At 44.9% G+C, this 11370-nt stretch overlaps 1 non-coding gene across 1 annotated transcript; it reads left to right on the forward strand.

Annotated features, from left to right (window-relative positions):
• The first annotated feature begins 595 nt into the window (after nucleotides 1–595).
• On the forward strand, nucleotides 596–702 carry LOC123568565 (U6 spliceosomal RNA). The gene has a single exon (XR_006691928.2). It is a non-coding gene; the product is annotated as a U6 spliceosomal RNA (small nuclear RNA).
• The last annotated feature ends 10668 nt before the right edge of the window (nucleotides 703–11370 follow it).

The raw sequence follows: 11370 nt of genomic DNA on the forward strand, positions 1-11370 counted from the left end.
CTGGCCTGGCGCAGTGGCTCACGCCTGTAATCCTAGTACTTTGGGAGGCCGAGGTGGGCAAATCACCCGAGGTCAGGAGTTCAAGACCAGCCTGGCCAGCATAGTGAAACCCTGTCTCCACTAAAAATACAAAAATTAGCCAGGCATAGTGGCGCATGCCTGTAGTCCCGGTTACTTGGGAGGCTGAGACATGAGAATCGCTTGAACCTGGGAGGTGGAGGCTGCAATGAGCTGAAATCACTCCACTGCACTCCAGCCTGGGCAACAGAGTGAGATTCAGTCTCAAAAAAAGAAAAAAAAAAAAGTCAAAACATCTAGAAGACAGGATCTAGGCCCTAGCAAGTTGGAAAACAGACCACTGCACAAACTTGGGGAAACTCCATCTTCTCCAACTTAATGGGATTCCTCCAGAAGAGATTTAAGAAGGCAGGGTAGGTCTAGATCAGGAGTTAGTAAACCACAGTGCTTGGACCAGATCCAGGGAATCCACTGCCTACTTTTGCACAGCCTGAGTTAATGATTTTTACATTGTCAAATGGTTGGAAGAAATCAGATGAGTACTCTTTATTGACATATAAAAATTATATAAAATTTTGTACTCCCTTCGGCAGCACATATACTAAAATCGGAATGATACAGAGAAGTTTAGCATGGCCCCTGCGCAAGCATGACATGCAAATTCGTGAAGCAGTCCATATTTTTTATTTTTTGAGATGGAGTCTCACTCTGTTGCCCAGGCTGGAGTGCAGTGGCATGATTTTGGCTCACTTCAACCTCTGCTTCCTGGATTCAAGTGATTCTCCTGCCTCAGCCTCCCCAGTAGCTGGGATTACAGGTGTGTGCCACCATGCCTGGATAATTTTTTCGTATTTTTAGTGGAGACAGGGTTTCACCATATTGGCCAGCCTGGTTTCAAACTCCTGACCTCAAGTGATCCCTCTGTCTCGGCCTTCCAAAGTGCTATGATTACAGGTGTGAGCCACCATGCCCAGCCACATTTTTTTTAATTAAGGAAAAGAAAATTATGGCCCAGTGCCTTGGCTCACGCCCGTAATCCCAGCACTTTGGGAGGCCGAGGTGCGCGGTTCGGCCTGTAGTCCCTTTTGAGTAGGAAGCTGAGGCAGGGGGATCGTTTGAGCCCAGGAATTTGAGGCTGCAAAGAGCCATGACAGCGTGCTGCACTCCAGTCTGGCAACAGAATGAGACCTGTCTCTAATATATATTATATTCATATATATGTGTGTGTGTGTATACACATATATATGTATATAATATATATTATTTATAAATAAATATATAATTATTTTATTTTATTTTAGAGAATATGTCAGTGAGATGGCTGGAGCCGCCATGGTCAAGGGTTGCCTTTGCTTTTGAATTTTTTTTTTCTTTTCCCTTAGCTATTTTTTTATTTCATGAGAATGCTCTTAATTACTTTTAAAAGGAAAAACATGAAACTTTTAGAACGTTAACGCAAGGCAGCATTCAGAGACTTACTCAGTTCCCCCTTGCAGGCACCAGTGCCACCTAATTGTTTGCTCCACACAAAAGGCGGATCAGAGAAAATCGCTTCTTTATTCTTCCCTTTACATCATCTCCCCGGCACCTGGGGAGTCTGGATGCACGGAGACCGAGTACAACATGCATCTGATGATGGGTTACACCAAAGCACACCAAGACCTAAATCCTTCCCAGATTTATGAAGATTTTCTATAGCTTAACTAGATTTCTAATTGTCCTGCCACCTGTACTGAAATGTACAGTATGTGTTAATCTTGAATTCTTTTCTGTTTCCATAATCTTGGTAAAGTTTCCTGCACTCAAACAGTAAATCCAGTTTGGTCCTTGGGCTTTAAAGAGGGAGCCAAATTCACTTTTATGATTTCCAGTATGAAGGTGTCTTTGGAGGCGTTTGGGCATCTAAAAGCCCAGAACAATTTTTCTTCCCTGTGGTCCCTGTGCTGTGGCTTCCAGGCTGAAAGCCTAAGTTCACAAGAGTCTGTTGCCTCATTTGTTACATGATTTTTCTATCATTTCGGAAGAGTTTAGAAAGAAATGAGTAAGAGTTTCCACATATTCAGCACACCAGGTATTCTGTTCTCCCCACAAAATGTTCATTTATAGATGACAACTTGCTGGTTTATTTTCTGGTGGTATCGAGATTATAGGATGAAAAGGTACACTCAGTACCTGTTAATGTAACCATTTTTCTGGACATTTTTAAAGGCAGCTGTATCTGAGTCTGCCATGTGACCTTAGACTATGTCAAGTTGAAATAATAACATTGTCTACCCTGCTATCTCACAGGGCTGTTTTCAGGAATTAAATGTGATAAAATATGTAACCATCTCTGAAAAGGTGAAGCACTTTGCAAGTGAGAGTACTCAGTCCTCTTCAAAAGGAGGCTTTTTGAAGGTAGTGAAAAGGAAGCTATTGATACAGGGTATGCATCTTCAGTTGTAAGAGGATTTAGTTCTGGCGATCTAGTGTATGGCATAGCAACGGTAGTTAATAATGTATTGTATCCTTTTTTTTTTTTTTTTTTTGAGACGGAGTCTCGCTCTGTCGCCCGGGCTGGGGTGCAGTGGCGCGATCTCTGCTCACTGCAAGCCCCGCCTCCTGGGTTCACGCCATTCTCCTGGCTCAGCCTCCTGAGTAGCTGGGACTACAGGCGCCCGCCCACACGCCCCGCTAATTTTTTTGTATTTTTAGTAGAGACGGGGTTTCACTGTGTTAGCCAGAATGGTCTCGATCTCCTGACCTCGTGATCCACCCGTCTCGGCCTCCCAAAGTCCTGGGATTACAGGCGTGAGCCACCGCTCCCAGCCAATAATGTATTGTATTCTGAAAATTTGCAGAGAGAGTAGGTTCAGTGTTCTCCTCACATCAGAAAAAAAAAAAAAAAAGGAAAAAAAAGACAAAATGACAATTTAACTAGGTAAAGTGATGGATATGTTAGTATGATTGTAGTGATCAGTTCACAGTGTATATATATATAAAAACACCACCTTGTGTGCCTTGGATATACAGCATTTTTATTTGTCAATCATACCTCAATAATGGATTTGGGTGGGGGAAGCAGGCTTTTTTTTCTGATTGTCACTTTCCTTTTTTTTTTTTTTTTTTTTTTGAGACGGAGTCTCGCTCTGTTGCCTGGGCTGGAGTGCAGTGGCCTGATCTCAGCTCACTGCAAGCTCCGCCTCCCGGGTTCACGCCATTCTCCTGCCTCAGCCTCCCGAGTAGCTGGGACTACAGGCGCCCGCCGCCTCGCCTGGCTAGTTTTTTGTATTTTTTTTTAGCAGAGACGGGGTTTCACCGTGTTAGCCAGTATGGTCTCGATCTCCTGACCTCGTGATCCGCCCGTCTCGGCCTCCCAAAGCGCTGGGATTACAGACTTGAGCCACCGCGCCCGGCCTGATTGTCATTTGTCTGTCAGCTACTCCCCTACGCCAAAAAATTAAAGGCAGTTTTTCTCTTTAGTTGGAGAACTTGAGTTTGTCTGTCGTTAGGTAAGTTGCTTCACTTGTCAGTCTCAGTTTCTTCTTCTGGAAAGTTTCATCTAAAAATATATATATTATAGGCAGGGCGCGGTGGCCCACGCCCGTAATCCCTGCACTTTGGGAGGCCAAGATGGGTGGATCTCCTGAAGTCAGGAGTTTGAGACCAGACTGGCCAACATGGTGAAACCCTGTCTCCATTAAAAATACAAAAATTAGCCAGGCGTGGCGGCGCATGCCTGTAATCCCAGCTACTTAGGAGGCTAAGGCAGGAGAATTGCTTGAACCCGGGAGGCGGAGGTTGCAGTGAGTCAAGATTGCACCATTGCACTCCAGCCTGGCAACAAGAGAGAAACTCCATCTCAAAAACAAAACAAAACAAACAATGTGTATATATATATATAATATATATATCAATATAAATATGTGTACGTTTATAAGATGGTACATTGGAAGAAGCTGGGAAAATAGGACACAGGCATTTCCTCTCTGTACTATTTTGGCAACTTTTTTTGTCATTTTATTTTGTTGTTTTGTTTCTAATGAGAATTACCATTCCATAGTTTTGCAACTTTCTATGAGTCTATAATTTAGAATAAGAAGTTTTTAAAATTATGTGTAAAGCACCTGACGCAATGCCCAGAAATATTTTGGAAGTTCACTCTTTTGTGCTATAAGCATTATGTAGAACTGAGTTTTATTATTATTTGATATTATTATCTAACCCCATAATGACTAATAATATTTGTTGGATGCCTACTGTGTGCCAGACACAGTTTTAAGTATTGTATTTTAAAATTCTAACAACATCCTTAGGTGGTAATTAACGATGATCATTTCTGTTTAGTAAATGGGAAAGCCAGGCATAGAGAAGTTAGGTAATTTGCCCAAGCTCACGAAGTTTAGAAGCTGGGGGAACCAGGTATGAATTCAGATGGTCTGATTCTGCAATTCTCATTCAAAGAAAAGATCATGATTTAGTCATTTGCAGAATTTTAGGCAAGATCAGACCTCTGGGTGGGAAACCTGTACCTCTGCACTCTCATTTCCTGTCTTGACTTCCACAGTGTTCCCTGTCCAGTGGCTGCAGGATTCTATTTGATGAGATTTTTGAGATTCCTAAGGACCCCCTACCGTTCTCCAATAATCTATCTCACCCAACTCTCAAGCTGGTAGAAATTCAACTGATAAGGTGCTCCTTCAACTATGACAGTGGTTCCCACATGGGGATGCAAGACTAAAGGCACAGCTTCCCTGGCCTCGAGCTGAAGACTTGAATTCAGTGACCTGGCCTGTGCCCCTGGAGCCTGTTTTTGCGTTTTGTTTTGAGACAGAGTCTCGCTCTGTCGCCCAGGCTGGAGTGCAATGGCGTGATCTCAGCTCACTGCAACCTCCACCTCCCAGGTTCAAGCAATTTTCCTGTCTCAGCCTCCTGAGTAGCTGGGATTACAGGTGCGTGCCACCACACCCGGCTAATTTTTTATATTTTTGGTAGAGATGGGTTTCACCATGTTGGCCAGGCTGGTCTCAAACTCTTGACCTCAGACAATCCCCCCGTCGCGGCCTCCAAAAGTGCTGGGATTACAGGTGTGAGACACCGCATCCAGCCTTCCCAGAGCCTGTATTTTTAATTTGGTTTACAGATAAATTATTTTATTTTTTGTTTATATAAATATGGGATCTCACTATGTTGCCCAGACTGATCTCAAATTCCTAGGCTCAAGTGATCCTCCCACCTCAGGCTCCCAAAGTGCTAGGATTACAGGTGTGAGCCCCCACACCCAGCCAGATAAATTCTTCTTTTTTTTTTTTTTTTTTTTTGAGACGGAGTCTCGCTGTGTCACCCAGGGTGGAGTGCAGTGGCTGGATCTCAGCTCACTGCAAGCTCCGCCTCCTGGGTTTACGCCATTCTCCTTCCTCAGCCTCCCGAGTAGCCGGGACTACAGGCGCCCGCCACCTCGCCCGGCTAGTTTTTTGTATTTTTTAGTAGAGACGGGGTTTCACCGTGTTAGCCAGGATGGTCTCGAACTCCTGACCTTGTGATCCGCCCGTCTCGGCCTCCCAAAGTGCTGGGATTACAGGCTTGAGCCACCGCGCCCGGCCCCAGCCAGATAAATTCTTATCTTTAGTCAGATTTGGGAAATCATGATTTAAGATTATGATTTGCAAAGATACCTGCTACAAAGCCATTTGGGGGCGTTGGTTATTATGGCAAGGTGTAAAACATCCCTGGGATTTTCAGGCAAGTATGGCTTTGGGAGCAGACAGTCCTCCATTCTAACCCTCTCTTCTGTTCTCATATTTTGCAATTCCTTTAAAATGGAAACAGGCTGGGCGCAGTGGCTCACGCCTGTAATTCCAGCACATTGGGAGGCCAAGGCAGGCAGATCAACTGAGGTCAGGAGTTCAAGACCAGCCTGCCCAACAGAGCAAAACCCCATCTTCGCTAAAATGGAAAAATTAGCCAGGTGTGGTAGCACATGCCTGTAATCCCAGCTACTTGGGAGGCTGAGACAGGAGAATCGCTTGAACCTGGGAGGCAGAGGCTGCAGTCAGCCGAGATTGTGTCACTACACTCCAGCCTGCATGACAGAGCAACACTGTCTCAAAAACAAAAAAATAAGTGAAATGGAAACAGTTCAACCCACCTCACAGTGCTGCTGGGAGGATTAGTGTTAATGTCATGGGAACCATTGCATTTTGTGCATTATCGTTGCTGTTAATTTACCATCTACTACCACATAAATAGGGTTGAATTATCAGCCAAACAGCCAGTCACCTTGGATGGTAGAGAGCCAGGCTCTGGGGACAGGTCAATGGTCTCTGTCACCCAGGCTGGAGTGCAGTGGTGCCAAAATGGCTCACTGCAGCCTCTACCTCCTTCCTGGGCTTTGATGATCCACCAGCCCCAGCTTCCTAAGTAACTGGGACTACAGATGCCTGCCACCATGCCTGGCTGGTAAGTTCGATTTTGATTAAATGGAGAAAGCTTTCCAGAGTGAGGAACAACAGGTCCAGGTGGGAGACACAGTGGAAGTTTTTGGCAGGTGAAAACTCATCCAACAGGAAAGCGACTCTACAGAGACACAAGTCTTAACAAGTCTTGTCTCTTTAAAAGGCCAACAGACCAGGTGCAGTGGGTCACGTCTGTAATCCCAGCACTTTGGGAGGCAGAGGTGGGCAGATTGCTAGAGCTCAGGAGTTCAAGACCAGCCTCGGCAATATGGTATGAAGCCCTGTCTCTACAAAAAATTAGCCAGGCATGGTAGTGTGCCTCTAGTCCCAGCTACTGGGGAGGCAGAGGTAGGAGGATCGAGTGAGCTCTGGGGGTAGAGGCTGCAGTGAGCTGAGATCGCACCACTGCACTCCAGCCTGGGTGACAGAGTGAGACCCTGTCTCAAAATTAAATTAAATTAAATTTAAAAAGCCAACAGTGGTCAGTAAGGGAGTTGATGATGAATGATCACAAATTTCTTACCACTGTTAAAATAAAGACTTGAGCAAACCAAGTCCACTAACGTTGGCGTAACGATGCTTTGCATATAAGGACCATTTTCACCATCCTATTGGTGCCAGAAATGACTCTACCTTTCAAAAGAGCCCTAGCCTCTTGCCTCCAGGGATGTGGTCCCATCCTTATGGGTCTTGATAGGCTACATCATCATGACTTCCCGGTCCTTGGAAGTAGTGAATTTCCTGCCATGTCTATCTTAATCACATCTCAATCTGTACACAATCTCTCAGGCAGAAGTGAGCCTCGGAAGACACTCAAGTTGCCCAGGTAAAAAGGCAATTTGAGCCCGGCGCGGTGGCTCATGCCTGTAATCCCAGCACTTTGGGAGGCCGAGGCGGGCGGATCACAAGGTCAGGAGATCGAGACCACGGTGAAACCCCGTCTCTACTAAAAATACAAAAAATTAGCCGGGCGCGGTTGTGGGCGCCTGTAGTCCCAGCTACTCGGGAGGCTGAGGCAGGAGAATGGCGTGAACCCAGGAGGCGGAGCTTGCAGTGAGCCGAGATCGCGCCACTGCACTCCAGCCTGGGCGGCAGAGCGAGACTCCGTCTCAAAAAAAAAAAAACAAAAACAAGGCAATTTGATGGCCATTTAAAGCTTTAATATCTTTTATTTTAACCTCAGATAAGCAGGATAAACCACCAAGTATCTATACTGGTAGGGACTATTTCTATTTAACTTTTTAAATTACTTTTGTATTTTACTAATAGAAACCAAATTCCTGAGGACTGAATTAAGGAACTCAGGAATTTCAAAGCTTTGAAGTACCTTTCGTATTGTTGTCTATGGAGTCGTATTTTAGAGGTGCTACTCTTTTGTTTTGTTTTGTTTTGTTTTTTTGGCTTTGTTGTTGTTGTTTTGAGATGGAGTCTCACTCTGTCACCCAGGCTAGAGTGCAGTGTGTGAGATCTGGACTCACTGCAACCTCTGACTATTTTTAGTAGAGACGGGGTTTCACCATGCTGGCAAGGCTGGTCTCGAACTCCTGACCTCAGGTGATCCACCTGCCTTGGCCTCCCAAAGTGCTGAGATTACAGGCATGAGCCACCTTGCCTTGCTGTCAGGGTTCTTTAGAGGGACAGAACTAATAGGATAGACGTATATAAACAGGGGAATTGATTAAGGAGTATTAACTCACACAATCACAAGGTTCCAGAATAGTCTGTCTGTAAGCTGAGGAGCAAGGAAGTCGGTCCAAGTCCTAAAGCTGAAGAACTTGGAGTTGGATGTTTGAGGGCAGGAAGCATCCAGCGCAGGAAAAAGATGTAGGCTGGGAGGCTAAGCCAGTCTGATCTCTCCACATTCTTCTACCTGCTTTTATTCTGGTCTTGCTGGCAGCTGATTAGATCATGCCCACCCAGATTAGGGGTGGGTCTGCCTTTCCCAGCCCACTGACTCAAATGTTAATCTCCTTTGGCAATACACACCCAGGATCAATACTTTGCATCCTTCAATCCAATCAAGTTGACACTCAGTATTAACCATCACAGTGGATAACACATTGAGCTATATCAATGTGCCATAGTACACATTGCCCTAGTACTGCCCAGGTATTGTCACCCAGTTGATGACATAACTGAGTCTTCAAAAGGCTAATAACTGCTCTATGAAGCCCTTGCTTAGGATGATGGGAACATGACAAGACAAGCAAATTCTATGATCATAGCCCAGGGCAGTCCTTGTTTGCTGTAAAGTAAGTTTCTTAGTCAGAAGCAATGCTATGTGGGTCAGGCACGGTGGCTTGTGCCTGTAATCCCAGCACTTTGGGAGGCCGAGGCGGTTGGATCACTTAAGGTCAGGAGTTTGAGACCAGACTTTCCAATGCAGTGAAATCTCATCTCTACTAAAAATATAAAAATTAGCCTGGCGTGGTGTTGGCATGCCTGTAATCCTGCTACTGGGGAGGCTAAGGTGGGATAATCACTTGAACCAGGGAGGTGGAGGTTGCAGTGAGCCGAAATCTCACCACTGCACTCCAGGCTGAGTGACAGAGTGAGACCCCTGTCTCAAAAACAAACAAACAAACAAACAAACAAACACACAAAAAAAGGAAGCAGCAGCAGCAGCAATGCTATGTGAATAAAAGTGAATAAGGCACATCCCTATGCAGAATAAATGTCTGTTTCAGCAAGAACATACCATAGCAGTGGTGCAGTGAAGCCTAATTTATACAAATACATTATCTTGGAAATGTTTTTAAAATATAAAATATAGAGAGTAAAGGGGGAATATCCCAATTCACTCTCCTCTCTTACTTCTCCCCTTCCCCATCTATGCACAATCCCAGTATTCTCCCCAGAACTCTTGACTAGTCTTTCAGCTTGTATTCTTTCTGCCTTTTCCTGTACATTTACACCCATATATGTGCATACAGGAATAGACTTTAAAAAAAAAAAAAAAAAAGGGAGAATAGGCTGCTATCACAATACTGTTTTACAACTTCTTATTAAAATTATTTTTCTTTTTTTTTTTTTTTTGAGACGGAGTCTCGCTCTGTCACCCAGGCTGGAGTGCAGTGGCCGGATGTCAGCTCACTGCAAGCTCCGCCTCCCGGGTTTACGCCATTCTCCGGCCTCAGCCTCCCGAGTAGCTGGGACTACAGGCGCCCGCCACCTCGCTCGGCTAGTTTTTTGTATTTCTTAATAGAGACGGGGTTTCACTGTGTTAGCCAGGATGGTCTCGATCTCCTGACCTCGTGATCCGCCCGTCTCGGCCTCCCAAAGTGCTGGGATTACAGGCTTGAGCCACCGCGCCCGGCCTAAAATTATTTTTCTTCATTAGGTCTGAAAATATTGTTTTGACGTGCAGGGAAGATTATGTGTGAGATCTCTGCCTCTAACTCTGTCTCTATGCCTATGGCTACTTTTATTTATTTATTTTCGAGATGGAGTTTCCCTCTTGTCGCTCAGGCTGGAGTGTACTGGTGCAATCTCAGCTCACTGCAACCTCCACCTCCCGGGTTCAAGATATTCTCCAGCCTTGCCTCCTGAGTAGCTGGGACTTCAGGCATGCACCACCAGGCCCAGCTAATTTTTTTTTTTTTTTAGTAGAGACAGGGTCTCACCATGTTGGCCAGGCTGGTCTCAAACTCCTGACCTCAGGTGATCCACCCATCTCAGCCTCCCAAAGTGCTGGGATTATAGACATGAGCCACCGCCCCCAGCTTATGGCTACATTTATAGCTACATCTACATCTAGATCTCTAGAAATATCGACATCGACATCTACATCTATATCTACATAAAACATTATAAAATAGTGAGCAGCCATGAACCCATCAGTGAACCTAGAACTACAACAAAACCAGTAACTTACATCTATATGTATATTTCTTATCTATTCCATTTCCTGAATCTCTTGGTGACTACTTTTTGAAGTTTTGCAGTTGTTATTCCATTGCTTTTTAAAAACAACTTTTGATATTTTAAAAGTTTCAGGCTCATGAGAAAGTGTAAAAATAGTACAGAATGTTCTAGTATACCATTTACCTAGCATCCCCTAATAATAATATCTTGTACATGTTAGCATAGTACATCATCAAAGCCAGAAAATTAAGGTTGGTGTAATAATATTAATTCAAGTACAAATCTTATTGGATTTTTGCCAGTTTATATGTACTCTGGTGTCTGTGTGTGTGTGTGTGTGTGTGTGAATAGTTATATTAAATTTTATCGGCCGGGCGCGGTGGCTCAACCCTGTAATCCCAGCACTTTGGGAGGCCGAGATGGGGGGATCACGAGGTCAGGAGATCGAGACCATCCTGGCTAACACGGTGAAACCCCGTCTCTACTAAAAAATACAAAAAACTAGCCGGGCGCGGTGGCGGGCGCCTGTAGTCCCAACTACTCGGGAGGCTGAGGCAGGAGAATGGCGTGAACCCGGGAGGCGGAGCTTGCAGTGAGCTGAGATCCGGCCACTGCACTCCAGCCTGGGCGGCAGAGCGAGACTCCGTCTCAAAAAAAAAAAAAAATTTTATCATGCATAGATTCCAGTAGCTATTACCAAAACCAGGATACAGAACTGGTCCATTACTTACAACCCTGGTAACCACTGATGTGTTCTCCATCACTATAATTTTGTCATTTTATTGTTTTTGTTTTGTTTTGTTTTTTTGAGATGGAGTCTTGCTCTGTCACCCAGGCTGGAGTGCAGTGGCACAATCTGGGCTCACTGCAACCTCCACCTCCCGGGTTCAAGCGATTCTCGTGCCTCAGCTCCCTGAGTGGCTGGGATTACAGATGTGCACCACACCTGGTTAATTTTTGTACTTTTAGTAGAGACAGGGTTTTGCCATGTTGGCCAGGATGCTCTCAAATTCCTGACCTCAAGTGATCCACCCACCTCGGCCTCCCAAAGTGT

The sequence above is a fragment of the Macaca fascicularis genome, chromosome 13 (assembly GCF_037993035.2).
Source record: "Macaca fascicularis isolate 582-1 chromosome 13, T2T-MFA8v1.1".
In the NCBI taxonomy this organism is placed as follows: domain Eukaryota; kingdom Metazoa; phylum Chordata; class Mammalia; order Primates; family Cercopithecidae; genus Macaca; species Macaca fascicularis.